The sequence below is a fragment of the Aquarana catesbeiana genome, linkage group LG01, assembly GCF_042186555.1.
Source record: "Aquarana catesbeiana isolate 2022-GZ linkage group LG01, ASM4218655v1, whole genome shotgun sequence".
NCBI lineage: Eukaryota > Metazoa > Chordata > Amphibia > Anura > Ranidae > Aquarana > Aquarana catesbeiana.
The window spans coordinates 917507132-917534444 of NC_133324.1; the positions used below are offsets into that span (position 1 = coordinate 917507132).

The window sequence follows — 27313 nt, forward strand, 5'->3', positions numbered from 1 at the left end:
AGGAAGTGCAATAGCCAGAAGACAAAAATGCTTCTGTCTCAAACTTGCTTCAGAGCATGTGTTGTTTTTGGTCCGTCGGAACAACATACAGATACAGACGAGCGGTTTTCCCGATAGGAATTGGTTCCGTTGGATATATTTAGAACATGTTCTATTTCTAGGTCCGTCAGAATTTTCGAAAAAAAAGTCAGATGAGGCATACACACGAATAGACAATGAAAAGATTCCGTCTGACTTTTTCTGTCGGACATTCCGCTTATGTGTACGCGGCTTTACAGTGATGTGCCAGCAGTGCAAGGGTTACCTGCATTTTAACTTGTCCATCTTCTATCCTGACAGAGGCAGCATGGTGAGCCTTCTCCCCCTCCTCCTCTGTGTATAGGAGAACATCACAGCAGGAGGAGGAGAGGTGGGTTCAGTGCACGCTGCACTGTCTGTCAGAGGCAGAGGGGAGAGAATCCGGCTGCCATTTAAGTGTAGCTTGTGGCATGCGGGAACCATGACAACTCGCACATGCCGTGGGCATTCTGGGATTCAGCCCTGATTCTCCAGGACTCAGGGACAGGGTCCAATTTACAGGACGGTCCCGGCGAACCAGGGATGGTTGGGAGGTATGGGTATGTATTGTTTCTCACAGAGATTACTTACTCCATATGGCAATGCCATCATCTGCCTGTCTCTCTAGATCACGTGTGTCAAACAAAAGCTGGTGGGCCATATCAAGCCCACCAGGCCATTTCATGTGGCCCTCACACCTGTACTGCAGCTATGGCAGCCTCCTCCTCTCAGCCCCCATCTTGTCTCAGCAGTCGGCAGCAGAGAGGAGGGCAGAACACCTTTACTAAATCCTGCGCTTCTCCATGCTGCCACGGAGAGGCTCATCTCTGCCTCCCATCTCAGCAGATGGCAGCGGAGAGGAGGACAGAACTCATCCTACAGACCTTGTGCCTCTCTGTGCAGCTACAGAATCCCCTCACCTCCACCTCCCCTGTTCTCACCATTCAGCAGACTTCGGCAGCTGACTCCAGCTCTCCTCTGGAACTCCTCCAGAAACTGCCCCTTCTGCTTCTTTCTGGTAGCAGCACAAGGTAAGGGGCTGCACTGTGATGTAAGGGAGGATGGGGGACTCTTAACTTCTTAACTCTTAAAGGGGTTGTAAAGCTTCATTTTTTGTTGTTGTTGTAAAATACCAACCATGTTATACTTACCTCCTCTGTGCAAGGATTTTGCATAGGGCAGCCCCGATCCTTCTTTTCTGGGGTCGCCCCACAGTGCTCCTGGCTCCTCCTTCTCAAGTGCCCCCACTGAAAGCCGCATTCGATTGGGGCATTTGTGCAGGCGGGCTCCAGAGTCCTGTTGCTGCGTCCATTTATACAGACAGTAGGACTGGGTCCTGCCCCCGACTCCCACGGCTCCCACTGCTATCTATCTATCCAATGAAGACAGGGACCTTTCACGACCCATGCTATCACAAGGGATGCTGTTCAACCCTTGTGATAGAAATAAAGTTAATCCAAAAAAATTAAGCGTAAAAAAAAAAAAAAAAAAATTGTATTAAAAAAATTATGTTTAAAGTAAATAAAATGTTTAAAGTGCCCCATCCCACCGTGCTTACGCACAAATGCGAATGCATACGTTACTCCCGCATGCATATGTGTTGTGCAAACAGATGTGTAGCGCCAATTAAAAAGGAAGATACAAAAAGTTAATATAAAGTAAAAAAACAGTCCTCAATTAGCGAATAAAATCCTTTTTGATGAGAAGGAAAAAAAAACGATAGTGCCTAGTCCAGTGAAAAAAATTAAGACTCCAAAGAAAGATCCAGTACAGCAATACAAAGGAACCATCAATAACACCTCTTGAAGTGAACACAAGTGAACCAGCAAAGTGCTCCAAGGTCAGCCACGACACCCCAGTGAAATGAACACTCGCCATTATGGCAGCATATACGCCTATAGTGTGTATCTTTCATCCAATGAAGACTGAACACAGTAAGTCCGTCCAGCGACATTTCTCACCAGAGAATAACTATGGTAAATTAAGCTCACCGGGAGCCAGAAGGAATCCTCATAATGTAGTAAGTTTAATATAGGTGCAAAGACACATTACAAGAAAGTAGCATGAAAAGTCCTTACATTGGAACGCGCTGCCGACCCGGCGTGACAAGGAGCGGCATGTGGTCAGCACTAGAAACTCCTTCCGACGCGTTTCGTCCAATAAGACAAGGGGATGATCGCACCACACATGTAAGGTATTGTCACGAACATTAGAGTGAGAGCAATAAATCTAGCACTAGACCTCTTGTGCAACTCTAAACTGGTAACCTGTAAAGGTGTTTAAAGGGTCACCTATGGAGAATTTTAAGCACCACAGTTTGGCACCGTTCCATTGGCAGACGCAATTTTAAAGCATAACACGTTAGGTATCTATTTTTTCAGTGTAACACTATACAAAACAAATTGGGCTAACTTTAGTATTTTTTAATTCATGAAAGTGTTTCTTTCCAAAAAAAATTGCATTCGAAAAACCGCTGCACAAATACAGCGCAACATAAAAAATTGCAATACCCACCATTTTATTCTATCCCTGTGTTGAGTCAAATGGTGAGTCTAAGCAGCAAAACTTAGCATGTGCTCCTTTATGCCCTGTACACACTATAGGATTTTCCGATGGAAAATGTGTGATAGGACCTTGTTGTCGGAAATTCCGACCGTGTGTGGGCTCCATCACACATTTTCCATAGGAATTTCCGACACACAAAGTTTGAGAGCTTGCTATAAAATTTTCCGACAACAAAATCCGTTGTCGGAAATTCCGATCGTGTGTACACAAATCCGACGCACAAAGTGTCATGCATGCTCAGAATAAATTAAGAGACAAAAGCTATTGGCTACTGTCCCATTTATAGTCCCGACGTATGTGTTTTACGTCACCGCGTTCAGAACGATCGGATTTTCCTACAACTTTGTGCAACCATGTGTATGCAAGACAAGTTTGAGCCAACATCCGTCGGAAAAAGTCAATTAATTTTGTTGTCGGAATGTCTGATCAATGTCCGATCGTGTGTACAGGGCATAATACTACTTAAAAATGAGCAATAATATTGTGTTAATAATAATGAAAAATAACAAAAAGTTATATAGTGGCATTGTCCCATCTCTTAATACCCAAAACAGGTAAACGAATATGCAATATTAGTTTAAATCAACTTTGGGAGAATTCCAAAAGCAGGACATTACACTGTTGATAAATCAATGTGTGTTTCTAGTCTTGTCATTATTCATTAGGTTTCATTTCAACTGCTTGTTTTCAAACTAACTCCTATATCAGTGTTTCTCAACTCCAGTCCTCTAGGCGCCCCAACAGGTCATGTTTATAGGATGTCCCTCAGATGAAACGGCTGTGGTAATTACTAAGGCAGTGAAACTGAACAAATCACCTGTGCAAAATAATGGGAAGCTTGAAAACATGACCTGTTGGGGCACCTTGAGGACTGGAGTTGAGAAACACTATCCTATACTACAAGCAGTGTTCATTTTGTCAACTAAAATATTTTTGTTGACTAAATTAATACTATATTAGTTGACTAAAATATGACTAATGCCCCGTACACACGGTCAGACTTTGATCGGACATTCCGATAACAAAATCCTAGGATTTTTTTTTGGCTCAAACTTGTCCTGCATACACACGGTCACACAAAGTTGTCGGAAAATCCAATCGTTCTGAACGCAGTGACGTAAAACACGTATGTCAGGACTATAAACGGGGTAGTAGCCAATAGCTTTCATCTCTTTATTTATTCTGAGCATGCGTGGCACACGATCGGAAATTCCGACAACGGATTTTGTTGTCGGAAAATTTTATATCCTGCTCTCAAACTTTGTGTGTCGGAAAATCCAATGGAAAATGTGTGATGGAGCCCACACACGGTCGGAATTTCAAACAACAAGGTCCTATCACACATTTTTGGTCGGAAAATCCGACCGTGTGTACGGGGCATAAGACTAAAATACATCTAAAACTAAAATGGCATTTAAGTCAAAAGTCTAAAATACGACTAAAACTAAAATTACATTTTAGTCAAAAGACTATGACTAAAACTAAATTGAAATTTGACATCACAATTAACACTGCACTACCACATAAGAAAAAAAAAAAAAGGAAACAAAAAAAAAAAGCTTTTATTTTTTTCTTGATATTTAATGATGGTAATATATTAAGGTAATATGTGCAATGGCATTACAACCAATAGAGTTTACAGTTTTTTGGATTTTTTATATTTTCAAGTTAAGTATTTTTGTTTGTTTATGAAACTTGGCTTTATTTTTAAAGATGTTGTAAATCGCAATGGCTAAACCGTGTCTGTAGTGAGTGCATGTTCAAACCTTAATACCATAAATAATAACATGTTGTTAGATTTTTACTCTAGCAGTATATAATGTTTGGCAAATCTAAAGAAATGCATAAATAATGCACTCAAATTTAACTGCTTCCGGACCATCCACCGCACATTTTCCTGCAGCAGGGTGACCTGGCTGCGTGAAACAGCATACCTGTACGCTGGGTCTGGGGCGAGTGCACCTGCTACCGGCGACCCGCTCCAGCTGATTGGACACAGTGGGAGACAATCAGCGGGTCCGGCAGTCGCGATAGCTTCCGGGACCTGCCGATCATTTGCTGGAGGGGCAGAACGGCGGTCCGCCTACGTAAACAAGGCAGACCGACATTCTGTCAAAGAGGAGGAGAGAGATCTTGTGTTCCTGCTAATCAGGAACACAGATCTCTGTCTTCCTCCAGTTAAACCATCCCCCACACAGTTAGAAATCACTCCCTAGGAGCACACGTAACCCTTTGATCGCCCCTGATGTTAACCCCTTTCCTGCCAGTGTCATTTATACAATGGCAGTGCATTTTTTTAGTACTGAATTTTTGTCACTGGATCCCAAAAAGTGCCACTTAGTGTCCAATTTGTCCGCCACAATGTCGCAGTCCTGCTATAAGTCGCTGATCCCGGCCATTACTAGTATAAAAAAATAAAAATAAATAAAAAATCCATAAATCTATGCCATAGTTTGTAGACGCTATAACATTTGCACAAACCAATCAATATACACTTATTGGGATTTTTTTTATCAAAAATATGTAGCAGAATACATATTGGCCTAAATTGATGAAGAAATTTGATTTTTTTAAATTTTTTTATTGGATATGTGGGGAAAAGCTCTATTTGTGGGGAAAAAAAAGGACACTCATTTTATTTGGGTACAGCGCTGCGTGACCGCGCAATTGTCAGCTAAAATAAGGTAGTGCTGTATCGCAAAAAATGGCCTGCAATACAGCATTTTCTGAAGTGGTTAAGAAAATGTTTTAAAAAGTAAGAAAAATATAAAACTTGGGTACAAAAATACACAAACCTGTTGGGCTAATGTACATTCTTTTCCATTTTGTAAAAGAGATTTGTTTATGGATACATCTGTAATATATGTACCTGCAAAATATTTTCTATCAAATCAAATAAAAACAAATAAAAAAAAAAAAAAATACACAAAACATAAATATTCTATCTCAGGACATACATTTTGTTTGGGTACAGCGTCGCACGAACACGCAATTGTCAGTTAAAGCAACACAGTGCCGTATCGCAAAAAAATGGCCTGGTCATGATCACGGGGGTGAAACCTTTGCGGGGCTGAAGTGGTTAACTAAACCTATTCGATTTCAGTCGACTAATATGTACTGGAGATTTTAGTTGACTAAAAAACGACTAAAACTAAAACGATTCAGATGACTAAATTCTGACTAAAACTAAAATGGCATTTTAGTCAAAAAACTATAACTAAAACTAAATTAAAATTTGACATCAAAACACTAACTATAAGGATGATAATGATCACATTGGTCCTAAAGAAAATCTTAATATTTTGCTTGTTCTATTGTTTAGAAACTTCTTTATAACTAAACACAGATTGATTTAGTTTCTTTTAAGAAAATTACAATTGTAGAAAATCCTAATGATTCTCTGATTTAGACAATTATGGGCAGGTTCTTCCACATATTGTTCTTGGCCACAGATCTCATCTATGCACACTCATAGTAAAAATAATTGATCATTTTCTAATCTCTCTATAATTATTTTCGTAATTTCATAAGTCACTAACAAAATTTAGAGTATTGAACCTGGAAGTTTGCTCTTTTCTAGGGATAACAAAACATTGTCAAAAATAGAGCAACTCCAACTGAGACGTGGCTCAGCAGTTTTGTTATCTTATTCCTTCTGGATTGTAGTCTTTGATTACTAAAATGCTTTACAATTTCCTACTTCCTGGCACTGGACGCCTTCAATGATTATTTGATTGCCCTTGTCCATGGCTGAACAGATAGCAGTTTTGCTTATTTTATCTCTCCAGTAAAGGATTTTCCGAGGGCACAGTAAATTAATCATTCTTGAAAATAGTCCAAAACTTCAAATCTTTGAAACTAACTTAAAGAGACAGAGATTAAAATAAATTCCTGAGTGTTCTACTTAAAGTGTCAGGAAACCTTGAAGTCTGTTTGATAAAGCCCTAGGAGAAAAATGAGTTCGAAAAATGTCTTTTCAATGATTACTTACTCTCGAGATAAGCAGCCATCCCACTCATACTGATTAATAGCTCTTTGCTTTCATTAATATACCTCTTTCACTTGTAGATGCGCAATAGATACATGCTGGCGTCTGGCAGGCCAGCTAAACACAATTACTTGGTTGCAATCCAAAATGTGTTTAGCTGGAAGCAAGCGACATGTTAGCAAATGTATACTGTCCAGCCACAGCTATGATTAGATACAGTGCCTTGCAAAAGTATTCACCCCCCCCCCCCCCTTGGCTTTTTACCTATTTTGTTACATTACAGCCTTTAGTTCAATTTTTTTTTAGTCTGAATTATATGTGATGGATCAGAATACAATAGTCTAAGTTGGTGAAGTAAAATTATAAAAATATATACATAAAACTATTTTTCAGAAATAAAAAACTGATAATTGGCATGTGCGTATGTATTCACCCCCTTTGTTATGAAGCCCATAGAAAGCTCTGGTGCAACCAATTACCTTCAGAAGCCACATAATTAGTGAAATGATGTCCACTTGTGTGCAATCTAAGTGTCTCATGATCTGTCATTACATATACATACCTTTTTGAAAGGCTCCAGATGCTGCAACACCTAAGCAAGAGGCACCACTAACCAAACACTGCCATGAAGACCAAGGAACTCTCCAAACAAGTAAGGGACAATGTTGTTGAGAAGTACAAGTCAGGGTTAGGTTAGAAAAAAATATCAAAATCTTTGATGATACCTTTGAGCATACCTAGGAGCACCATCACCAGCATCATAACCAAATGGAAAGAACATGGCAAAACAGCAAACCTGCCAAGAGACGGTCGCACACCAGAACTTATGGACCGGGCAAGGAGGGTATTATTAAGAGGCTAAAATTTAACTTTTTGTCCATCAAAGAAAACGCTATGTCTAGAGCAAATCTAATACATCACATCACCCAAAGAACACCATCCCCAAAGAACACTATCCCCACAGTGAAACATGGTGGTGGCAGCATCATGCTGTGGGGATGTTTTTCAGCAGTCAGGACCGGGAAACTGGTCAGAGTTGAGGAAAAGATGGATGGTACTAAATACAGGGATATTCTTGAGCAAAACCTGTACCACTCTGTGTGTGATTTGAGGCTAGGACGTAGGTTCACCTTCCAGCAGGACAATGACCTCAAACACACTGCTAAAGCAACACTTGAGTGGTTTAAGGGGAAACATGTAAATGTGTTGGAATGGCCTAGTCAAAGCCCAGACCTCAATCCAATAGAAAATTTGTGGTCAGACATAAAGATTGCTGTTCTTAAGCGCAAACCATCCAACCTGAAAGAGCTGGAGCAGTTTTCCAAGGAGGAATGGGCAAAAATCCCAGTAGTAAGATATGGCAAGCTCATAGAAACATATCCAAAGTGACTTGAAGCTGTGATAGCCACAAAAGGTGGCTCTACAAAGTATTGACTTTAGAGGGGTGAATAGTTATGCACATTGACTTTTTTTGTTATTTTGTCCTATTTGTTGTTTGCTTCACGATAAAAAAAAAATCTTCCAAGTTGTGGGCATGTTCTGTAAATTAAATGATGCAAATCGTCAAACAATCCATGTTAATTCCAGGCTGTGAGGCAACAAAACAAGAAAAATGCCAAGAGGGTGAATATTTTTGCAAGGCACTGTAGGTGTGATTTTGCTCTTCAGATGCAAAAAAGGGATCATTATTATTTATTATTATACAGGATTTATATAGTGCCGACAGTTTACGCAGCACTTTACTTGAGGGTAGACAGTACAAATACAATATACTTTAATTCAGTAGGAATCAGAGGGCCCTGCTCCTTAGAGCTTACAATCTAAGAGGGGAAGTCAAGAGATACAAGAGGTATTAACTGTGGGAGATGTGCTGATGGAGAAAATAAATGTACAGTTTTTAGGTGGGGGCCAGATAGGCTCCTCTGAAGAGATGAGTTTTCAGGGATTGTCTGAAAGTGGACAAAGTAGGAGAAAGTCGGACAGATTTGGGTAGAGCATTCCAGGGGATGGGCGAGGCTCAGGAGAAGTCCTGAAGGTGAGCATGGGATGAGGTGACAAGGGAGTTAGAGAGCAGGAGGTCTTGGGAGGAGCGAAGAGAACGATTAGGTTCAATATTGAGTTGGCCCACCCTTTTGGGAAGGCTGTCCACAAGGTTTAGGAGAGTGTCTATGCCAATGTTTGACCAGAAGCGAATTTGTGAGGCCAGGCAATGACGTTTGTCAAGAGGGCTTGGCTCGCAGCCTCCACCCAAAACTCGCTCATCCATGTCTTTATGGACCTTGCGATGTGCATTGGTGTGCAGTCGTGTTGGAACAGAAAGGGACCACCCTCAAACTGTTCCCACATAGTTGGGAGCATGTAATTGTCCAAAATGTCTTGGTATGCTGACGTCTTAAGAAGTTTCCTTCACTGGAACTAAGAGGCCAAGCCAAACCCTTGAAATAAAACCCCACACAATTACCCCCCTCCACCAAATGATTTGGACTAGTGCACAAAGCAAGGTCCATAAAGACATGGATGAGTGAGTTTGGGGTGGAGGAACTTGACTGGAGTCTTGACCTCAACTCGATAGAACACCTTTGGGATGAATTAGAGAAGAGACTGTGAGCCAGGCCTTCTCGTCCAACATCAGTGCCTGACATCATAAATGTGCTTCTGGTCAAACATTCCCATAGACACTTTCCTAAACCACTAGCCAAATTTTAAAAGATGGTTATATTCTTTCTATTCTATTCTTTTTTTCCATTTTATTCTATTATGTTCTTTTCTTTTCTATTCTGGTCAATTCTATTCCTTTATTTTCTATGCTATTCTAATCTATTATTTTCCATTCTATTTATGGTTCAATCATTTTTATTGAAGTTACAGAAAGAACACAACCTTTGACATACAAGAGTTGCATTGTCAAAAGACAACATAAACATGATCCAACTTGGGAAACATTAAAAAAAACAGCCTATGTTTAAATAAAATGGTTGGATATAGATGTAGCACCCTTGTCCCTAGAGTAAGGCTACAGGTAAATTTAGTTGTGCTGGATGATAGCCAGTCTGTCTAATTTGTAGTGTATAGTGATTACATGACTTCTGTTATATCCATTGTAAGTTGTGGCTTCTCCCTTCTGTCAGTAGGTGGTGCTGTTGCCTTTGACATTAGAATGATGAGTTACAGTGAAGTTCAGGTTATGATAAACACACTTTTCTTAGCCAATCATATTTGCGGCTAAGCATGCTGGGAAAAGGTATTTCATGGAATGAAGTCAGGTGATCAGGCAGAGTGTTCCCGCCCAGGGCTACGGCCTGAGTGGATGGTGTATGTAGAGTTCCTGGCTGCTAGGCCTATCTAGGTGGCTGCCAGCTGCTAGACCTAACTGAGGCCTATCCGGGTGTTCAAGTATATGCAGAGAAAAGATCCAGAAAGGATTCTAGAGGGATGGAGTTCTAAGGAAGCACCAGAGGGAACTTTTCATGAGCCAGAGGCTATGAAGTGGCTGGGAGGACATCAAAGAGAACTCATCCAAAGGAATCAGTGCATGAAGCAGTGAGTAAAGTTCAGTTATTAGACCAGTCTTTTTCATATTTACATATAGAACTTCACCATAAAACTGTGCACACTTTGTAGTAAATAAGCTCTCTCTCCCCCTTTTTCTTGTTTATGCCCTAGAAACTTAAGGTGTATTCCTGCTTCAGCTGTGGCATGTGTGGGGTTGGGTGGACACAAAGTGCCCTCTGTGTTTGGTCCTGAATCTGGGCCTGCCGCGCCCTCTTCCCTCACTGGTTTTCTTCAGCTTGGATGATATATGGCAGCAGACTTCCTCCCTGCTTTTAAAAGGATGCAATATTGGTGATATCCAAGAAATATATGGTCCGAATCAATATTATAATATGTTTATTTTAGAACTTTAGTAATTACGTTTAATGATGAATGCTTATTGCCTTTTGTTCTCTATTCATTGTAGACAACTAATTATTGAACCACTAACTTCTAAAGAAGAGGCTTACCCAGGGCCGATCCTAGGGTCACAGGCGCCTGGGTGCAGAAATATTTATGGCGCCCCCACATGGGCGTGGTCTTTTTTAGTAACTCCTCCCCTTTACAAATATTTCTATGGCAACGACTCAACCACAGAGATGCTCCACCACAGAGTCTTCATTACCCTGGGATCCTTACAGGTACAATAAACAAAATACAGGAAGAGACGCAAGAGTACTTTATTGGGACCTGGAGGGGGGCCTCTCTGATGGAGACAGAGAGCGCTTCTGTTAGAGAGTCTGTTAGAAAGAGCCCCCAGAAATACTACAGACGTGATACAGGAGATGGTCAGAGACTGCAGACATAGTACAGGAGATGATCAGAGACTGCGGACATAGTACAGGAGATGGTCAGAGACTGCAGACATAGTACAGGAGATGGTCAGAGACTGCAGACATAATACAGGAGATGGTCATAGACTGCAGACATAATACAGGAGATGGTCAGAGACTGCAGACATAATACAGGAGATGATCAGAGACTGCAGACATAATACAGGAGATGGTCAGAGACTGCAGACATAATACAGGAGATGATCAGAGACTGCAGACATAATACAGGATATGGTCAGAGACTGCAGACATAATACAGGAGATGGTCAGAGACTGCAGACATAATACAGGAGATGGTCAGAGACTGCAGACATAATACAGGAGATGGTCAGAGACTGCAGACATAATACAGGACAGAGACTGCGGACAGAGACTGAGTACAGGAGATGGTCAGAGACTGCAGACATAGTACAGGAGATGGTCAGAGACTGCAGACATAATACAGGAGATGGTCAGAGACTGCAGACATAATACAGGAGATGGTCAGAGACTGCAGACATAATACAGGAGATGGTCAGAGACTGCAGACATAATACAGGAGATGGTCAGAGACTGCAGACATAGTACACTAGATGATCAGAGACCGCATACATAGTACAGGAGATGGTCAGAGACTGTAGACATGGTACAGGAGATGGTCAGAGACTGCAGACATGGTACAGGAGATGGTCAGAGACTGCAGACATGGTACAGGAGATGGTCAGAGACTGCAGACATAATACAGGAGATGGTCAGAGACGGCAGACATAGTACACTAGATGATCAGAGACTGCAGACATAGTACACTAGATGATCAGAGACTGCAGACATAGTACACTAGATGATCAGAGACTGCAGACATAGTACACTAGATGATCAGAGACTGCAGACATAGTACAGGAGATGATCAGAGACCACAGACATAGTACGGGAGATGGTCAGAGACTGCAGACATGGTACAGGAGATGGTCAGAGACTGCAGACATGGTACAGGAGATGGTCAGAGACTGCAGACATAGTACAGGAGATGGTCAGAGACTGCAGACATAGTACAGGAGATGGTCAGAGACTGCAGACATACTACAGGAGATGGTCAAAGACTGCAGACATAATACAGGAGATGGTCAGAGACTGCAGACATAATACAGGAGATGGTCAGAGACTGCAGACATAGTACACTAGATGATCAGAGACCGCATACATAGTACAGGAGATGGTCAGAGACTGTAGACATGGTACAGGAGATGGTCAGAAACTGCAGACATGGTACAGGAGATGGTCAGAGACTGCAGACATGATACAGGAGATGCTCAGAGACTGCAGACATAGTACACGAGATGATCAGAGACTGTAGACATAGTACACTAGATGATCAGAGACTGCAGACATAGTACAGGAGATGATCAGAGACCGCAGACATAGTACAGGAGATGATCAGAGACTGCAGACATGGTGCAGGAGATGGTCAGAGACTGCAGACATGGTACAGAAGATGATCAGAGACTGCAGACATAGTACAGGAGATGGTCAGAGACTACAGACATGGTACAGGAGATGGTCAGAGACTGCAGACATAGTACAGGAGATGGTCAGAGACTGCAGACATAGTACAGGAGATGATCAGAGACTGCAGACATAGTACAGGAGATGATCAGAGACCGCATACATAGTACAAGAGATGGTCACAGACTGCAGACATAGTACAGGAGATGGTCAGAGACTGCAGATATAGTACAGGAGATGATCAGAGACTGCAGACATAGTACAGGAGATGGTCAGAGACTGCAGACAGTACAGGAGATGATCAGAGACTGCAGACATAGTACACTAGATGATCAGAGACTGCAGACATAGTACACTAGATGATCAGAGACTGCAGACATGATATAGAAGAAGGTTAGAGACTGCAGACATAATACAGGAGATGATCAGAGACTGCAGACATAGTACAGGAGATGGTCCGAGACTGCAGACATAATACAGGAGATGATCAGAGACTGCAGACATAGTACAGGAGATGGTCAGAGACTGCAGACATGATATAGGAGACAGTTAGAGACTGCAGACATAATACAGGAGATGGTCAGAGACTGCAGACATAATACAGGAGATGGTCAGAGACTGCAGACATAATACAGGAGATGATCAGAGACTGCAGACATAATACAGGAGATGATCAGAGACTGCAGACATAGTACAGGAGATGGTCAGAGACTGCAGACATAATACAGGAGATGGTCAGAGACTGCAGACATGATATAGGAGACAGTTAGAGACTACAGACATAATACAGGAGATGGTCAGAGACTGCAGACATAATACAGGAGATGATCAGAGACTGCAGACATAATACAGGAGATGATCAGAGACTGCAGACATACTACAGGAGATGATCCGAGACTGCAGACTAAGGATGATCTCTGGCGTGTTCGCATGCTGCATGTGCCGAGCCCGCCAGGAAGTCGGCAATGCGCTGCGCTAATCACAAGCAGTGAGACATTTCCCGATCTCTGCAGCCGCACATTGGGAAATGTCTAACTGCTTGTGATTAGCGCTGTGCAGTGCCGAGTTCCTGGCGGGCTCTGCACGTGCAGCTTGCGAACATGCCGAAGCTCATCCTTACTGCAACCATAGTACAGGAGATGGCCTATTAGACCCCTTTTACACTGGAGGCGTTTTTCAGGTGCTTTAGTGTTAAAAATACACCTGGAAAAAGCCTTATCTACAATCCCAATGTGAGAGCCCGAATGCTTTCACACTGGAGCAGAGCACTGGCACGACGTCCAAAAAAATTCCTGCAAGTTGCTTCTTTGAGGCGCCTTAGGAGCGGTGTATACACTGCTCCTAAAGCGCCCTTGCTCATTGAAATCAATGGGCAGTGCCTGCAAAGCGCCTCCGCAGTTGCGTCTTTGAACCCTTTAGTGGGGGTTAAATGTACCTCTAAAGCGACGGTAAAGCGCCAATAAATGTAGCAGCGCATTACCGCCGATGCCCTTGCACTGTCAGTGTGAAAGAGCTCTTAGTACATCTCATTAAACATCACATCTGTAGCTGGACTACATAGGTGCAGAAAGGGACAGGGGCTGTGTATCCTATTGTAATCTATCATGCCAAAAAACCTCTCCTAGCAGGGGCAGCCCAGAGCACATCTAAAGGTGTGCAGGGGATGCCATTTTCCTACACACAGCACACTGACCCGCCTCAGTTCTCTCTCCTGCAGCCCGAGATAGAGATGGGAGGGGGAGGCATTCCAACTGGAGTTGGTAGAGACAGTGCGGGATCCCAGTGTGAGAAATTCATTCCCGCACATCAGCATCCACTGACTAGAATCCTCATGTCAGGAAGAGGAGCGCCCCTCCCCCGAGCACTGCCAGGCTGGACAGGCTGCCCTATGCTCACACTAGTGTTCTGGATGGACACACACAAGGAGAGAAGGAGGGAGGGGAGAACTCTGGCTCTTCGGCGCCCCCACCTCTGCAGGCGCCTGGGTGCAAAGCACCCTGCGCACCCTGGGTAGGATCAGCCCTGGGCTTACCGTTACTAAACTTGAAATGTGTGGGGCATTCTGTGTCCTATTCTGCTATTCAACAGTCAAGTGGTTGTCTGTATATGTTTTTTGATATTACACCTGAGTAATAAATGCATCCAACTTTGACTTTTATCAATGTTATACTCTCATATTTTTAACTTTTCAAATAAAATATAAATATATTTTCAATATTATCTGATTGTCAAGGAGTTTCTGCCTTTCAAAGTCCCATAGAGGAAACTGTTTTTGTATTTGTATTTTTGTTTAAGGAGTCTGCCAATCTGCTTGTTGCTGATCGTTACTAAAGGTGTCCTGTGCCCTATTCCCCTCTCTACCACATCTTCCTGTTCTGAGAAATACATTTCTCTTTTGTTCAAGCATAAAAGTGACTGGCGCCCAACTTCTTTCCTGTTCATCACCCACGATGCCCACAAACCTGCAACCTGAGAGTGTATGTCAGCCATCCCTACCCCCGCTAGTCACCATAAAGCTTCCGGAAAGTCGGGGCCATGGCTACATAGACTATGTCAAAATAACAACAGATGACAATATAAGTGGCTACGCAAAATGCAAAAGATATCGGGTTGTACTACAGGATATTGGTTATCTCAATTGTTTAACCAATCAAGCCACTGCTTCCATCTTTTTTCAAGGGCTGGAAGGATGCCAGCATATATAGCAATCACTCTTTCATAGGAATAGTAAAGTTGCGTTGTATTCACAGCTTCTGAAGGGTTAGGGGCAAGATCTGTGCTCCACTTACGTGTGATGGTTCATTTTGCAGATAACAATAAGTTGGCTATGACATTACGGTACAAGATAGGGAAAGAATCTAGACCAATATTTAGTATGGCAAGGCCAGGATTGGGAGTAGTTAGGATTCCTGAAATTTCTGTTATAATTTGTAAGATCTTTCTCCAGAAGCTGCGGATACTTTTACAAGACCACAATATGTGATATACAGTAGGTTACCCGTTAGGCCACAACTTCTCCAACAAAGTGCCGAGCTGTCAGGATACAGCTTTTTTCTAGTTTAAAGGGTGTGAGATACCATCTAACATTTATTTTCAGGGCCAATTCCCAATGTGTGACACAGTGAGTAACATTGTATGCGGCACGTATTGCTCGTTGCCACTGGGATTCAGAAAACTTAGCATCCAGGTCTGCTTCCTATTTGGTTAGGAGGTCATTTTTGCTAAGGGTTAATTTTTTAATGGAGTAAGTTGTATATTAATGAAATACCCTTTTGGGGTTTGTCTGTTTGGGTAAAGAAGCTCCATAGTTTAGAATGTAATAACAATGGAGGGGGAGGCTTAGAGGATAAGAAGTGCTTGACGTGCACTAGTGTGAAATAGCATTTATGTGGTAGGTTAAGTTTCCGGGTAAGCGAACTAGGGTCAATGGGGTTACCATCAGACTTAATATCCTCGACCCACTGGATTCCATAAGGCATCCAATCAAGGACAGGGAGGTCTGGGATTAAAGCTTTTCTATTCTATTTAAATTTAAATGTATTTTGTTAGAATTTTGGGAAATGATTATATTCTTTTATTTTCTATTCCATTCTTTTTTATTCTATTCGAATTCAAATGCATTATATTTGAAATTCGAATTTCAGCAGAAGATGGTTATATTCTTACTATTTTATTCTATTCTATGCCTTTATTTTGTATTCTATTTTATTCTGTTCTTTTATTTTCTATTCTATTTTGTTCTGTTTTACTCTATTCTTTTATTTTCTACTCTATCCTTTTTTTTTCTATTCTATTTTTTTTCTAATCTTTTATTTTGTATTCTGTTCTATTTTACTCTCTTATATTCTATTCTACTCTTGTATTCTAATCTTTTATTTTCTATTCTATTATATTCTTTTCTGTTCTATTCCTTTATTTTCTATTTTATTTTATTCTCTTCAGAAATTTGAATCTAATTTGAAAACTATTCAAATTCGAATTTGATCAAAAAACTATTTGAATTTGATTAAAAATTGTTTGAATTCAATTTGAATTCAAATTTTATCAAATTTAATCAAATTGTGATTTGTTATTTCAGATTTGCTTAAATTCATTACTATTGTAATTCGGAAATTCGGATACATCCGATTTTCTGAATAATGTAAAATTTGTCTGAATTTCAATTCGGAACGAAATGAACCACACATGTCTACTCTGGAGCAACTGCACTCTAATGCCCCAGACACACGGTCTGATTTTCCGACGGAAAATGTTCGATGGGAGCTTGTTGTCGGAAATTCTGACCATGTGTAGGCTCCATCGGACATTTTCCATCGGAATTTCCTTGACACAAAATTTGAGATCTGTGCCTTTTGTAAATAACCCCCAATGTGTCACCATGTGCTATCTGCCATCATGGGATATCAAGGTACGCATTTTGGGAATTCAACCCCTTCCTCGCAAATAAAGTAGATGAGAGGAAAGGGTTGCACCCCTGAAATACATTCATTGATCCTCCATGATGGGAGCTAGCACATGTTGACATTAGGCATGGGATCAGGAGGGTAATGCCCATTTTGACTCTTAATTTGTGTGCATCTTCAAAATTTGGCTTTCACAGGGGTGAGATCACCCAATCTGATGAAGGCAAGATCAACACAGTTTGGACATACTAATGTCTGATATTGCCTGCACTTTGTCAAAGTTGGACTTTGTAAGTTCCTGAGTTGTGTAATGTTTTATGGTTTTAAACATGCCTGTTTTAACACAAAAAAGGCTATACTGTCAAAAACAAAAATGTTATTACTAAAATATGTTGGTTTGTTCAAAAACCATTTTCTAACGCACATGTGAATGTGCACAGAATAAAAAGTTTTCTACTCAGCAATGTGTAGCTTCTTCTTTTAATGCTCAATATCATTTTTTGGACTGATGGTCCAAAAAATGGACTGATGGTTGGTAGTTTACACTGAAATGGGGGTAATTTACTAAAGGCAAATCCACTTTGCACTACAAGTGCACTTTCAGTGCAGTTTCAAGTGCAGTTTCAAGTGCACATTTGCAGTGCACTTGTAGTGCAAAGTGGATTTTCCTTTAGTAAATAACTCCCACTGTGATTTATAATTTGCCACAATCATGCCATTTTCGTGACTCTGCAAAGTTCATTCATGGTGCTGAAAATGATGTATATTTTTAACAGTAATGCATTACCTACATTAACAACAAAAACAAGGTGTGTGTGTAGCAGACCCACAACATAATAATAGTTCGCTGAAGAAGAGATTGTCACCTCGTGTATCAAATAAATTACGTTTGCACTATTGAAGAAAATATAAAAAAAAAAAAAAAAAAAAAAAAAAAGACCATTGGTGAACCTAGGAGACAGCTAAAAGAAACACTAGTAGTAAATCAAAGGAAATATTATTTCAGTTTAAATTATAAAAAATTATTTTTAAAAAAGTTTATTAAACATTTACTGGCATATCAATGCCCCCCCTACCTGTAAAGTACTCCATATATTTTATACGGACCTCGCGTGCGCTTTGGGGGGCAAGCACTGAAAACCAGATACGAACCCACAAGCACAAACTGAAGAGCAGTAACGATCGGAAAAGCACAAGGCTGAAAAGCGAGAATTGTGTCTCACCAAACTTCTACTAACACGAGATTAGCAGAAAGGGTGGCGCACTTGGTATTGAACTTCTCTTTTCTAGTCGTACATGTTGTATGTCACCGCGTTCTTGACGTTCAGAATTTCCGACAAGATTTGTGTGACCGTGTGTATCCAAGACAAGTTTGAGCCAACATCCATCGGAAAAAAAACATGAATTTTGTTGTCGGAATGTGCGATCGTGCATATGTGGCATTGGATGCAAATGCACTTGCAGAGTGTACAGTCTAGTTGCCTTTAGTAAATCATCCCCACTGTCTAATAATTGCACACACTATTTACCTCTGAGAAAGACAAAACTAATTTTAGTTCTTTAGAGATTTGGGCTTGATGTAAAATAACATCCTGTGAACATTTTACAGCATTTATTCAACAATAAAGTGCTTCCTGAGGAATACCATTTACCCAATAATTGTGCATGTCTTTCATGCTCCCATCATCACGGTAATGACGTATTAATTCGGCTGTCATTATGTGTTACCCTGGGGCAAATCCACCCCCATTTAATGAACAGGCAGATTCTTCCTAGTGGCTTTGAAGAGCATAACGCAGAAAATAAATAAGTCTGGCCACTGACAGCTTGATTTTTTCATGTGATACAGTATGGCAGACTTAAGCTTTGCATGGCCTCGATTAGAGTAAGGCTTGGGATTTGTAATCAACTGGAATACAAACTGCATATTATAATACAAATTACTACATTGAGGTGGAAAGCAATCAGTTGCTGTTCAGAGGCAAAATGTTGAAAGGCTATCCAATTATTTATATATCTAAAATGACCCCGTTGCTAGACAAAAAAAAAGATACAAAACTACTAGCAGCCTAAAAAAAGATCAGAAATACTTACCAGTTCACTAGCTACGCACTCTGTTGGAATACAACTCTTCTCCACATGCAATAAAGTTCCACCAGCCACTACATCACTACATTGCACAGTAAGGACTCGCTTGTGGCAAGGATTACCACTCCTCTGAAAAATCTGCATTCATTTCACTTTTCAGAGGTGTTTGACAGGTGTTCTCACCGCCTGGTCTAAATGCAGCACTACTGGGCTGCCACCGCAGGCATTGCATGCAGATGCAGGACATTCTTTGGAATGTGTCACTTTTGGAAGGTGGTAATACTCTCCAAACATGACAGGGTGGTAAATTCCTGCCACAGCCACAATGCTTTGTATACACCCCTGGTTGCTGCCTTTGCATCTTATTTTTTTTGTTTACAAACTTTTTATTGAGTTTTTTTTTTCATATAGTAACAAGAGAAGTAACAATTGTAGCGTTTAAATAAATAAATAAATATATATATATATATATATATATATATATATATATATATATATATATATATTTACATATAAAACCTATACATGTACACAATAACCAAATTACAAATGTACAAAAATTAATTACTTCTTTATCATTAGAAGAAGAGAAAAAAAAGAAGAGGAGCAAGAAGATTAACCACTTAGGGATCGCCCCATGTACATATACTGCGGCAGGGCAGCTCTTAAGCGCAAAATGGGATTCCTCTTCTTTGCCTCTAAAGCGCGTGCGCACGCCGCCGGAGCCCCACTCCCGCTGTGATTGGACACAGCGGGAGCCAACCTGTGGGTCCGGTGGACGCAATGTCTGCCGGGAACCCGACGATCATTCGTAGAGAGGCAGAACGGTGGTCTGCCCATGTAAACAAGGCAGACCGCCGTTCTGCCAGAGAGGCAATAGAGATCTTGTGTTTTTGCTATGCAGAAACAGAGATCTTTGTTTTCCTTTAGTCAAAGCACTCCCCCACAGTTAGAAATCACTCATAGGGAACACATTTAACCCTTTGATCGCCCCTGATGTTAACCCCTTCCCTGCCAATGTCATTTATATACTGACAGTGCTTTTTTTTTTTAGCACTGATCACTGTATTGGTGTCACTGGTTCCCAGAAAGTGTCGCTTAGTGTCAGAATTGTCCGCCGCAATGTCGCAGCCCTGCTAAAAATTGCTGAGCCGGCACTGCGGCTAGTAAATTTACTAGTAAAAAATTACTTTACGATTACTAGTAAAAAATATAATAAAAAAAAAAATAAAGTTCCTAAATCTATCCCATAGTTTGTAGACACTATAATTTTTGCGCAAAGCAATCAATAATACGCTTATTGTTTTTTTCTTTACAAAAAACATGTAGCAGGATACATATTGGCCTAAATTTATTTAAAAATTAGATTTTTTTAAATATCAGAAAGTTTTATAGCAGAATGTAAAAAATATAGTTTTTTTTCAAAATAGTCGGTCTTTTTTTGTTTATAGCGCAAAAAAAAAAAAAAACATAGGGGTGATCAAATACCACCAAAAGAAAGCTCTATTTGTGGCGAAAAAAAGGACATCAATTTTATTTGGGTGCAGCATCGCACAACCACGCAATTTAGTTAAAATAACGCAGTGCCATATAGCAAAAAATGGCCTGGTCAGGAAAACCTTCTGGAGTAAGAAAAAAAAGTAAGAAAAATATAAAATTTGGGTACAAAAATACAAAACACATAAATATTCTATCATAAGAAAATGATACACATGGTATTTTCCCAGTAATTGTTCGCTATTTACTCCCAAAGAGGGAAAGTATATAGAACTAATTACAAGACTGCATATCATTCCTATTTGTAATCTATGCATTAGCTGTAGTTTTGTAAATAAACCAGGGTTCCCATTTAAGATCAAATTTTTTTTGGTATTATTGATAGTATGAAAAAATATTTTCCATTGTTCTGATCTCCTCTACCTCAGCCACTATTTGAGGAAAGGGAACTACTGTAGTTTTTCAATGAGTTGCAATGGCCCAACATGTTGCAACACAAATGGTATGAATTAAAATTGATAAAGGGGAGGGTATATCAGGGATATTCTGGAATAGTAAACAATTGTATTGGGTTAAATTAATCTCTTTACCGGCCAAAGTATTAATTAAAGCAAAGACCTCTTTCCACGTGGTGGACAATTGTTCACAGCTCCCGAAGATGTGTAGAAAAGTCCCGGGAAGAGAACAACCTCTGAAACAACATGGAGAAGCTTCTTCTGATCTTTAAATGAGAGGGTGTAAAATACCATCTAGTGAACAGCTTCACTGCTGTCTCTCCTATTGCTAATGATTTTGTACATTTATGTAGATTATTCCATATAGAATTCCATTCATGAGAGGGAAATTGTGTGTCTAATTTAGACTCCCATTTGAGCATATAAGGTCATTTATCTGTGAGTGAAGGTGTATTAAGGTCATTGTATAATAGTGAAATAAGACCCTTCCCTCTTGGATTATTAAGGCTTATCTGCTCAAATATAGTTAATGAAGATTTTAAGGGTTTACAGTAGTGGGTGTCAAAGAAATTATTTTTTTTTAATTTATTTGTGAGTAATTCTGCTGCTCTGAAATTGGGACTGTTTTAGTCTCCTGAATTGAAGATGAAAATATCTTTGTTGTAGAATTCAGATAATTTGGTCATGATATCCGACACTGGAAATTTTTCGGGGAGGGAAAGGCTGATTTAAGTCTAGGGTCTCCCAAAAAATGTTGTATGCGGTGAAGGGTTATGCCGCATACACACGGTCAGATTTTCCGATGGGAAATGTTGGATGTGAGCTTGTTGTCGGAAAGTCCGACCGTGTGTATGCTCCATCGAACATTTCCTGTCGGACTTTCCGCCAACAAATGTTGGCTAGCAGGTTCTCAAATTTTCCGCCAACAAAACTTTGTTGTCGGAAAATCCGATCGTGTGTACACAAGTCCGTCGCACAAAAGTTCACGCATGCTCGGAATCAAGCAAAAGGAGCCGCACTGGCTATTGAACTTCCTTTTTCTCGGCTCGTTGTACGTCTTGTATGTCACTGCATTCTCATGTTCGGAATTGTCGGCCAATATTTGTGTGACCGTGTGTATGCAAAACAAGTTTGAGCCAACAACCTTCGGTCAAAAATCCACGGTTTTGTTGGCGGAAAGTCCGATCTTGTGTACGCAGCATTAGAATAGTCCAGTCTTTCTTGCATCTATTCCATAATTTTAGGGAATGGGATATAATCGAATTATGGGGTGTAATAAAACGCAATAAAATCGCATTGGACCAGAGAAGTCCTGGGAGGTAAGAGGGTAGAATAGAAGCCCTCTCAAATGTTATCCAAGGTATTGTAGAATTCTGTATGCTCCATTGTGCTATATAATATAATTACAAAGTTGAGGAAGACCCAATCCACCAGATCTTTGTGATCGATATAAAATCTTTATTGAGTATCTAGGAGGCTTGTCATTCGAGATAAATCTGTTGATAATTGATTGGAGTTTGGAGATATATGCTTTAGATAGAGACATTGAAAGGGGTCTGAAGAGATATAATAATTTGGGTAGTATATTCCTGCCTTAAAGGGGAGCAGTTAGAGGGCTCAACTGCATGTCTTTACCCCCCCACTCAACCAAAAATGTAAACTCTCCCTAAGTGAGACTTATCTTCTTTTACTTCTGGCTTAAAGAGCAACTCCACTTATGTTGAGAAAGAAACATTCCCTTCTGGAAGGATTATAACAAACTTTGTTGCAGATTTCTACCTTTTGTTATTCTGAAGAAATCCATGTGTGTTTGTCTGTGCCCCCGGCTGTAAATGGGTCTAATGGGAGTGGTTTCATAATTATCAGTCAGCTGTGGCAGCTGCAGAGCACTAATGAGGAAAGCTGCTGGGCCTGCATCCCATTAGACGTGTTCCTATTTGAAGTATGTCACTAAAAATGACATTTTTGTGGCAGGGGATGCCTAAAATCTGACTTGTAGCTTAGGCAGACTTCTGGGATAATTGGAGAGCCAATCACACAAGCAGGAAATTATATTTCTGGGGAGTGGTCAGTACACATTCTGTGTACAGAACACCTCCAGGTAGCCATATTGCATTGCATTTATAGAAAATTACAGCGGCTGCAGATTGAAAAGGAAAGGTAATTTTTAATAACATTCAATTATAATATGACTTGTGTCGCAATTGTATACACTATATTATTTTTTTCTTTATTTGCTATCTTTTCCCCACGAAAGTGGCGTTACCCTTTAATTGTATTTGTCTAGTGACAGGTTTACTTTAACATACACATGTACAGTGGGTATAGAAAAGAATCATCCCCTTTAAAATAATCACATTTTCTTGCTTTGCAGTCTTAAATGAAGACAGACACAATTTTTGTTTTAACCAGCTGTAAAACAGAACCACTGAGTTGGAAAAAGGATCACCCCCTCCTAAAAATGACTTGTAAACTCAATTAGGTGTAGCTGATCACCTTTTCAATGGCACTCAAAACAATTTGACTTTCAACTGTGATCAGCTATGGTCATTTTGATTAGCTCAGCACGAAAAGAGCTTTCCTGGAGCATTTCAGTCTCTGATAGTGAAAACTGAAGCAAACAATCAACTATGGGTGGCAAGGCACTGTGAAAAGATCTCTGGGATAAAGTTGGGGCCAGGCACAAGTCAGGAGATGGATACAAAACAAATGAAAAGGCTTTATCAATGCTTAGAAGCACAGTGAAGTATATTAAGAATTGGAAGGTATTTGGTAAAACACAGACCCTTCCTGGATCAGGACGTCACTCCAAACAGGATGCAAGAGCCAGGAGGAAACTGGTCAGAGAGGTTACCAAGAGGATTACAGCAGCTCAGAAGCAGGGATTTATTACAAACAGTGGTCATTGTGTGCATGTGACAACAATATATCAAATTCTCCACAAATGTGGCTTGTATGGGAGGATTGCAAGAAAAGCCACTCTTCAAGAAAGGCCACATGCATGAATGACTGAGCTTTGCCAAAATGCACCTTGAAGATTCTGAGGCCACATGGAAAAAGGTATTATGGTCAGATTTGACTAAAATTTAATTATTTGGCCTCAAGACCAAACAATATTTCTGGCGGAAATCCAATACAGCTCACCAACCAGATAACACCATTCCCACAGTAAAGCATTGAGGTGGTAATATCCTGTTAAGGGGGTGTTTCTCTGCAGCAGGAACTGGAAAACTGGTCAGGATAGAAGGAAAGATTGACAGGGCAAAATTACCATCAAATTCTTGAGGAAAATCTGCTGCCCTCTGCCAGAAAGTTGTCAATGGGAAGGTTTACCTTCCACCATGATGATAATGACCCAAAGCACACAGCAAAAATGACCACATAGTGGTTGAAGGAGAAAAAGGTGAATGTCCTTGCATGGCCTAGTCAGATCCTAGATTTAAACCCCATTGAAAATCTGCGGAATGACTTGAAGACTGCAGTTCACAAACGGTCACCATCAAATTTAATTGAACTTGAACAGTTCTGCCAAGAAGTTTGGGCAAATATTGAAAAGTCTACATGTGCAAAGTTACAAATCCCAACAGACTAAAGGCTGTAATTAAAGCAAATGGTCGTCCAACAAAATACTGACACAAGGGGTTGTTTCCAACTCCGTGATACTGCTTTTGAATATATATTTTTTCCTAACATGTTGGTGTTATATTTTTCACTTGGATGTTATTATTATTATTATTATACAGGATTTATATAGTGCCAACAGTTTACGCAGCGCTACAACATGAGGGCAGACAGTATACACAATGCAAATCAATACAGGAGGGATCAGAGGGCCCTGCTCATTAGAGCTTACAATCTAGAAGAGAGGGTCAGGTGGAAACAAAAGGTAATGACTGTGGGGGGTGAGCTGATGGAGAAAATGAAAAAAAAAAACAGTTGTAGTTAGGTGTGGGTAGGATAGGCTTCTCTGAAGAGAAGGGTTTTCAGGGATCGTCTAAAAGCTAATAGAGTAGGAGATAAGCGGACAGATACGGGTAGGGCATTCCATTGGATTGGGGAGGCTTTGGAAAAGTCCTGGAGGCGTGCAATGGGAGGAGGTGACAAGGGAGCTAGAGAGCAGAAGGTCTTAAAAGGAACGAAGAGAACGAGTAGGTTGGTATTTAGAGACTAGGCTAGTGATGTAGCTGGGGGCTAAATTTTGGATGGCTTTGTGCGTAGTTGTTAGTATTTTGAATTTAATTCTTTGGCCGACCGGAAGCCAGTGGAGCATTCATGATGGATTGAAGAGGTGATAGACTATGTAGAGGTAAGCCAATGAGAAGGGAGTTGCAATAGTCGAGGCGAGAGATGACCAGCAAGTAAATTAAGAGCTTTGTTGTGTCATTGGTTAGAAAGGGGCGTATTTTGGAGATGTTGCGGAGGTTGAGGTGGCAGGATTTGGACAGTGATTGGATGTGGTGCTTAAAGGAGAATTCAGAGTCCAGAACTACACCTAGAACCTTGGCATGTGGGGATGGGCTTATAGTTGTGCCATCGATTTTGACAGAGAGATCAGGGGAAGGGTCATATGGGGGAGGAAAAATTATAAGTTCGGTTTTGGATAGATTGAGTTTGAGGAAGTGGTGTGACATCCAGACTAATATATCCGATAGTAAATTAGTGATACGTGAGGAGACAGAGGGAGTGAGCTGAGGGGTAGAGAAATAGATTTGGGTGTCGTCAGCGTAGAGGTGGTATTGGAAGCCATGGGAGGCTGACCCAGGGAGGAGGTGTAGATTGAAAATAGGAGAGGTCCAAGAACAGAACCTTGGGGGACCCCAACTGAGAAAGGAAGAGGAGAAGAGGAAGTAGAGTTGTAGGAAACGCCAAAGGTGCGGTTGGATAAGTAGGAAGAGAACCAGCGAAGAGTACAGTCATGGAGACCAAAGGCATGGAGTTTCTTGAGGAGGAGGGGGTGGTCAACTGTATCAAAGGCAGCAGAGAGGTCAAGGAGTAGGAGTACAGAATTGTGTCGATTGGTTTTGGCCGTTATTAGATCGTTTGTTAGTTTTAGGAGAGCAGTCTCTGTGGAGTGTTGAGGACAAAATCCAGACTGAAGGGGATCAAGAAGGCTATTATCAGTGAGGTGGACGTTCAGTTGGTTGTAGACCAGAAGTTTGAGGAGTTTGGATAAGGAGGGGAGCAAGGAGATAGGGCGTAGGTTGGTAAGATTGGATGGGTCCAGTGAGGGCTTTTTAAGTATGGGTCCGACAAGTGCATGTTTTAGAAAGTTGGGGAAGATGCCAGAAGAGAGGGAGAGATTGAAGATGTGGGTTAGAGAATGTAACATAGAGCCAGAGGGTGATTGTAGCATTTGTGAGGGAACAGGATCCAGAGGGCAGGTGGTAAGGTGGACATTAGCATTAGCAAGTAAGGTGGACATTAGCAAGTAGTTTAGCAACCTCGTCTATAGTGGTGGGGTTGAAAGAGGGAAGTAATGATTGTGCCTATGGGCATGAAGTGTGAAGCATGGAGGGTATCGGTACAGTAGAGATCTCCTCGCGAATTGTATTGATCTTCTGTTTGAAGTGATTGGTGATCTCCTGCGCAGTGAGTGAGTTGGCGGGTGGAGGCGGTAGAGGACGAAGTAGAGAGTTGAAGGCAGGGAAGAGTTGACGGGGACGGGATGATAAGTTGCTAATGAGAGTGATAAAATAGGTCTGCTTGGCAGTGAGGAGGCTGGAATTGTATTTTTGGAGGGCAGATTTATATTGGTTGAAATCTCTCTGAGACTTATTCTTAAGCCACAGGCACCCGTGAGCATGACTACGTTTTTTCAGACTTCTAGTATCATCTGTTTGCCAAGGTTGAAGGGGTCAGGGCCTGATTCTGTGTGTAGTGAGGGGGGCCATTGAGTCCAGTGAGGCTAGAAGTAAGGCGTTGTATACAGAAGTAGCTAGGATGGTGCAGGATAGGGGTGAGATTTTGTCGTAGAGGTTGTCGATAGCAGAGTAGAGAAGAGAAGCGTTGAGATGACGTTGAGATGACATAGGTTTCTGCGGGTAACTTTTAGGCGGTTGGAGGGAGAGGAGGTGGAGGAGAGTGAGAGTGAAACTGATAAGGTGGTGATCAGAGAGAGGGAATGCATAGTTAGGTTGTATGGAGTGCAAAATGAGGTCAAGGGTATTGCCTTCGGAGTGAGTAGGAGCATGTATCCACTGCTTCAGGTCAAAGGAGGATATTAGGCTGAGAAGTTTGGAAGTGGCAGGAGTTTTAGTATTAATAGGGATGTTGAAGTCCCCGAGAATGATTGTGGGGATTTCAGAAGAAAGAAAGTAGGGTAGCCAGGCAGAGAAGTCATCAAGAAAGGATCAGCTATCATTAGAGAAACTGGAGTGAAAAGACGAATGCAGTGTGCTTTGAAAGAGGAGAGTG

At 41.0% G+C, this 27313-nt stretch overlaps 1 long non-coding RNA gene across 1 annotated transcript in view; it reads left to right on the top strand.

The window, feature by feature from the left end:
• The first annotated feature begins 9889 nt into the window (after positions 1–9889).
• The window catches only part of LOC141125990 (uncharacterized), a 55936-nt gene continuing 38512 nt past the window's right edge, over positions 9890–27313 (top strand). Inside the window, exon 1 of the long non-coding RNA XR_012241407.1 lies at positions 9890–10150. This is a non-coding gene — a long non-coding RNA (uncharacterized lncRNA). The remainder of the gene's footprint in view (positions 10151–27313) is intronic.